Consider the following 7,185-nt stretch of genomic DNA (forward strand, 5'->3'; position numbering starts at 1 on the left):
TTTGTCCTTCCTCCTTTTTGTTCTATTCAGGTCTTCAATGAATTAGATAAATGTGCAGCCACACTGGGGAGAGCAATCTATTTCATTGAATCTCCCAATTCATATGCTAGTGTTAGCCAGAGACACTCTCACGAACACACCCAGAAAATAATGTTTAACCTGAGCACCCTGTGGCATAGTCTAGCTGACATGTAAAATTAATCGTCACAGTTATACAGGAGCTTAAGAAACACTATTTTAAAGAGTGATTCTTGACCGGCTGAAAATTTGGAAAAGTTGACCCATAAAGTCAAGATTGAGGAATGGGCTAGGGATTTTGTCTAGTTCACCCAGATAAAATTTTGCTGAGTGTCTAATGTATCAGGTACTGGGAGTGTGAAGATAAAAAGAGACACAGTTTCTTCTCTTGAACAGCTTGTTGTCCAGCAGATGATTTTAAAAAGCCCATTCTAAAATGTTTCCTGATGAAGACATACTAAATTTCCTTAAAGTTTTATGATCACTTAAATAACAGTTTTCTTTGTGAAGTACTTTCTAAGTGCTAGATACAATGTTGGTCTTTTTCCAGTTCTTATGATAACCATTCAAGGTAGACATTTTATTTTTTCTGTTTTTCAGAAAGGAAATTGAAGCTCAGAAAGGATAGACATATTACCCAACTATTAGTAAGTGGCTAATTGAAAATTCAAACAGTAGCTAAATGAACGGGTAACATGTTCTAGACACTTCACTTGATGCTGGATCCATAGTATCTTATAGAGTCTTCCCAACCACTGGAGAAAAGAGATACTACTGTTATCTTCATTTTATGACTGAGAAAACAGAGCCCCCCTGGAAAATTGAACAAATTGCCCAGAGCCACACAGTCAGTGTAGAGTGAGGATTCAGGTTCAGGCTGCTTGGTTCCAAAGCTGATATTCTTTAACCGCTATGCTACCCTTCCTCTTGCCTTGTGCCTTACAGTTCAAAGCTTCACTCTGGCTTTGATTTCCATGTTTGATGGGTTCTCTTTTACTTTCCTCTCCCTTTACCAAAAAACAAACTGAACAACAAAACCATCTTGAGCATCTCCTTGAAAGGAGTGAATTCGCCTGAAGGAAAACTTCCATTAGAATTCTGAGGCTCAGCATTAGGCCAGGAAGGTAAAAATGCCATGCTAATTAAGCAATTACTGAAACTCATGATTAAAACATGAGGTTGCCTTTCTAAGAGAATCCCCAGATTAAATGGTATTCTTCATTTTGCCTTGGAGCTTGGTTGGCTCGGCTTCTAAGAAATTCACCTTTTTTTTCTGGAGATGGGATGGGGAAGCAAAGACTTCTTATTCATTATCTTTTTGAATCCTTAGAACAACTCTTTGGAGATATACGAGGAAAATTTTAATTTGGGATTTTAGCAGTTAATCAGTCTCTTTCATTTGAATCCTGGATCATTTGAGGAAAAAAAAAATGTATATATATATATAAATAACAGGGATTACAATTTCAAGATTATTGCTTGGATTGGATCTCATGTCTTGGATGTATACCCAAATGCCTTTCCTCACACTCCCCTGAAACCCCTGCTGAAGCCGGATGTTGGGATCTGCATTTGGGAAGGGTAACATCTATGGCCAGCTGAGTAGAGAAATGTGGCTGCCTCATACCAGGTGCATGCATGGAGCCAGGGAGAGGAAGGTCCTCAAGGCAAGAGAGCTGTAGAATTTCACCCCTCCAGAATAAAGAGCGGTGGATGACTGAATGTTTGCCTCTTACTTTTTCACCTGCTGGATGAATCATTCTTGCTCCTGTGAGGAGAAGCCAATGAAACTGTAGAGAGCAACAGATTCTGCCAATTACACCTAAGAGGTGTTTTATTGGCTGACAAAATCATAGGGAGAGGGAGCATATGGCTTTCACTACAGTCTCTGATCTTGCTTTTCAAAATTTATTGTCCGCTCTCGATTTGACAGGTGGGGAATTAGAATTTGAGGCTCAGAGAAGTTAATGTTTTGAAAGTCACACTTCAGTGACTAACCCAGGCCTAGACTCCAGCCTGTCAAAGGGAGTTTAGAGCTCAAGGCATCAGATCCCTCAGGTTATAAATGTGCCAAGTGCTTCACAGAGATAGCATATGACTTGTCTAAGACCAAACTGCCAGCACTAGAAACTCAGGTCTTCTGACTCCTTCTGATGCTCTTTTTAATACCTTATAGTATTCTCCTTCATAACCCTGAGACATTTGTGCTGCTGGCTTATGGGCATGATCTTCTGGATTTCAGTCCTGCCTCTGAGCCTCTCTTTTCTCAACTACAAAAGGAGGATCATAGAAGTAGTGTCTGCCTCTTAGCCTTCTTGTGAAAATCAAATGAGGCTGGGTCTGTGCAAATGCTCTGTGACTGTAACATACCCTAAAAATGTTGGAATATTGTTTTTGAGGTTGTCACTCTCATTGCTGTCCTCTCAGATGAACCCCATTTTTCTCCTTTTATTTTTAGTTGACATGTAATAATATTTATGGGATAAAAGTGATATTTTGAACATGCATACAATGTATAATGATCAAATCTGGATAATTAGCATATCCATCGTCTCAAACGTCATTTCTTTGTGTTGGGAACATTCAAAATCCTCTCTTCCAGATTTTTGAAATTGTACACTGAGTTATTGTTTGTTAACTATAGTCACCCTACTGTGCTGCAGAACATTAGAGCTCATTCCTCCCATCTAGCTTTAAATTTGTATCTGTTAACCAACATCTCCCTATCCTCCCCTTGCCCCACCCTTTGCATTCTCTAATAACTACAATTCTAGTCTGTACTTCTGTGAGCTCAATTTTCTTTTTAGCTCCCACTTATGAGTGAGAACATGTGGTGCAGTAGTCCGTTTTCACACTGCTGATAAAGACATACCCGAGACAGGATAATTTGTAAAGAAAAAGAGGTTTAATGGACTCACAGTTGCATGTGGCTGGGGAGGCCTCACAAACATGGTGGAAGGTGAAAGACATGTCTTACATGGCGGCAGGCAAGAGAGAATGAGAGCCAAGCAAAAGGAGAAACCCCTTATAAAACCATCAGATCTTGTGAGACTTATTCAATACCAGGAGAACAGAATGGGGGAATTGCTCCCATGATTCAGTTATCTCCCACTGGTTCCCTTCCGCAACACATGGAAATTATGGGAGCTAAAGTTCAAGATGAGATCTGGGTGGGGACACAGCCAAACCATATCATGTGGTATACATCTTTCTATGCCAGACTTATTTCATTTCACATAATATCCTCCAGGCCCACCCATGTTTCTGTGAATGACAGGATTTCATTGTTTTTTTATGGCTGAGCAGTATTCCACTGTGTACACATACCACATTTTCTTTATCTATTCATCTGTTGATGGACACTTAGATTGATTCCATATTTTGGGTATTGTGAATATTGCTGGAATAAACATGGGGACATGGAGTGCAGATATTTCTTCAATATACTGATTTCCTTTCCTCTGGATAAATACTCAGTAGTGGTGTTGCTGAATCATATGGTAGTTTTGTTTTTCTTTTCTTTTCTTTTCTTTTCTTTTTTTATTTTTTTTGCAAAACCTCCACACTGTTTTCTACAGCAGCTGTACTCATTTACGTTTCCACTGATGGGCCCCATTTGAACTAGCTGGCACAGAGGTGGGTCAGAAGGAAGCGAGGTACTGGGAAAACAATCCTTTAGTGCAGTGGATTTCAACTCTGGCTGCACATTAAAATCACCTGGAGAGTTAAAAAAAAGTGCCAATGCCTGGGCATTACACCCAGAACAGTGAAATCAGAACCTCTGGGGAGGGGTTTTGTCACTGTTATATTTTTAAAGCTTTCCAGGTGGCCTCATGCAAAGAAAGGTCGAGGGCCACAGCCTTGGTGGCTTCACACTCTTGTTTGCTTTGTAGCAGTAGTCCTCTTTTGGAATGCAGAGATGATGAAATATTGTGTTTCCAGGTGGATGGTCTGTCTATTAAGATTGGAAACCTAAATCCAAGCCTCAGTGCAGCCCTGTGTGAGCCTGTTTGCCTTACTAATGACAATTCTTTACATAAGGATAGATTTTGTAGAGGTGAAAACTGAGGCCCTGAGAGGTTATTTTTCCATCAGCTAGTAGGCGCTAGAGTCAGAATTAGAGCACAATTCCTATGGTCTGGGATGGCATATGGAAAACACCTGGCCACAGAAGCATGTGCCAGAAACCATCTCCTTCAGGGCACCAAGTCTACTTTGTGTTCAGAAATTCGTAGCTTTCTTTCTGAAAAGGGTATCTGAAATGGTATAAACTTCAACCTATATCTGTCCATGAGCCTAACTATAGTGGGTGCTCAGAAGTGAGTAGTGTTCTCTTCTAGACTGCTGGGGTCTCAGAGGTGGAAGAAGAAAGACAAGGAAACAGGCAAAGTGAGATGTGGACCACCCATTCCCAGTGGGGTCATATATTGAATGTCCCTGCCAGTGTCCCTTCCCCAATCCAGAATAACCCCATTTCTGTGTGTGGCGAACCTTTGGCCATGCGGCTGCTGGCACCATGCACAGCCTTTCTGGCCATGTAGCTGGCTCTCCACTGCACTGCCCCTGGAGAAACCCCTCCTCTTTGCCCCTTCTCAGCTCTAGCATGGACATGCCCTGCTTTTGCCCTCTCTGTTCATTCAGTCCCCTGAACCTGTTGGTGTCCAGCACCTAAAGGGGAAATTTCTTTCATTTTCCATTTCCTGAGATTCAAAAAACAAAAACCAATAAGCCTCAGCACAGCCTGACTCATTGTAGGCATTCAGTATGTATTCATTTCTACCTTCACCTCCTCGGAGCACAGCCTTCAAACTGCTGGCCTCTAAGCAGTCCATGCACTGGCTTCATCCTCTTCAAGTGTCCCTTTCACAATGGGGCCCAGAAATGTCAGGGACAACAATGTTTTTCATAGCACAGCCTTTGAAATTCTGCCTCCAGCCTTGTTCTCTGGTCTAGCCAATCTCCTCACTGTCCTAGCCCAAGCCTTGCCGGCCCTGGCCTCCCCGAGTTGTTTCATCAGCCTTCAGTACCCACCCTACTCCATCTCTGGCCAGATCCTATGCTCCCTTCCCGGCCCTGTTCACATCCCACTGGCCCCAAGACAGCTCCCTGGTCTTTGCCATCTCACTGATCACATTTTCCTGCACATTTCTGTAGCATTTTAATCCAGAACTCTCCCATATGTCACTCATTTTATATTATTGTTTCATTTTGTATTATTTCCTATTAGTTTACAATTGCTAGCCTTTTCTCCCTGCAGGGACTTTGTATTACCTCAAAAATTAAGCCAGAACTAGGTTTCCCAGAATCTCTTTCCCTGCTCTGGATTAAGATTAGCCAAAGGAGAAATTTGCTCAAGAACTGGAAGGCAGAAGCAAAGCAGCAACTGTGATGTTCCGAAGGTCAATGTCGAGCACCTGGCACAGGTTGCTGCAGAGCTGCGTCCCATCTTGCAGATGTGGTCCACAGCCAGAACCCTTGCTCCTATAGCTCTACCTGATCCCATGTTTCAGCTCCCAGAGTCCCAGGTAGGCACATGTGCAACTCTGTGGCAGAGGGTGACATCTTATTCTGATCATCACCACCAAAGAAATTGGAGGTGGTGACAGACATGGGTTTTAGTTTGTCTTTGTGGGTTCTACTAGGTTCTCATGGGTTCCAGTTTGTCCTTGCTTTCTCCCAGGTTATGTGCAGCTTTTCTTCCTGACTGATGGCCCTGTTGACCTGTACTGACTTCTGGCCACCACCAGACACAAAGGCATCAGCCTTCTATAGACTTCTTCATCAGCTCCCACAACTGCATAAAGTCTAATTGGTATAATAAATTCCTTATTGCATATCATGCATAGTTCTGCTTCTCTGATTGAATTCTAACAGATACATTCCCCCTTAGGTTACAGACACCTTGAAGAAAGGGGTCAGTGGCTCATGCCTGTAATCCCAGCACCTTGGGAGGCCAAGGCTGGAGGACTGCTTGAGCCCAGGAGTTTGCGACCAGCCTGGGCAAACAGAGCAAAAAAGTTAACTGGGCATGGTGGCATGGGCCTGCAGTCCTAGCTACTTGGAAGACTGAGGAAGGAGGATCACTTGAGCCCAAGAGTTTGAGGTTGCAGTAAACTATCATCACACCACTGCATTCCAGCCTGGGCAACAGAGTGAGACCTTCTGTCTCTCTCTCTCAAAAAAAAGAAAAGAAAAAGAAAAAGGAATGATATCCTTTTTCCCCCTGGAATCTATGCCTGTGATCAACAAAATCTTATTTTAGAATTTATGGACCACACAAAGTCTCTGTTGCTTCTCTCCACCTCTCCCACCCTTCCCCTCCCTGCTTCCTTCTTCTAGTACTACTATTTCTTCTACTTCTTCTTTGCTTCCACTTTTCCTCCTCCTCTCCCTGCTTTATTTTCTTCTCCTCCTTCTCTTCTTCCCCTTCTTCCTCCTCCTTTACAACTTTTAAAAAATGTAAAACTAATTTTAGCTTACAGATCATATAAAAGCAGGCCATAATTTTGGATCCTTGGTCTATTCCAGATCAATCATTCTCAAAGAGGTGGCACTGCACTCCAGAGAGTATTTTTTTGAGGGGAGGCAGGCACAGCGATTGGGGGGTATTACTACATTTATTAGGTAAGGTCTAGGGATGATGAACATCCTGAAATATATCAGGCAGTCCCAACCAAGAAAGAAAAGCACATATAGTATTCAAATTTGAGTCACCCAAATAACATCTCTTGCAGTGGTCTGCATCTGTAGCTGTCAATTCCATAGTGATTTATGTGTTTAAATGTAAACATCTGACTGCTTCTTCATCTTGCAGGCTAGTTTTGCCTGCGCATTTGAACAATTTTCAACCTTTATTTCTTTAAGTATTTTTTCTGTCCCTCCTCCTCCCAGGAATTCCAAATATACTTATTTTAGGTGGCTTAAAGGTGTCCCACAGCTTGATGATGTTCTACTATTTTTTTTTTTTTTAGTATTTTTTCTCCCTGTGTTTTATTTTGGATAATTTCTATTGCTATGTTTTAAAATTCACTTGTATTTTATTCTGCAATTTCTTTCTTTCTTTCTTTCTTTCTTTCTTTCTTTCTTTCTTTCTTTCTTTCTTTCTTTCTTTCTTTCTTTCTTTTCTTTCTTTCTTTCTTTCTTTCTTTCTTTCTTTCTTTCTTTCTT

Source organism: Piliocolobus tephrosceles, chromosome 13 (assembly GCF_002776525.5).
Source record: "Piliocolobus tephrosceles isolate RC106 chromosome 13, ASM277652v3, whole genome shotgun sequence".
Lineage (NCBI taxonomy): Eukaryota > Metazoa > Chordata > Mammalia > Primates > Cercopithecidae > Piliocolobus > Piliocolobus tephrosceles.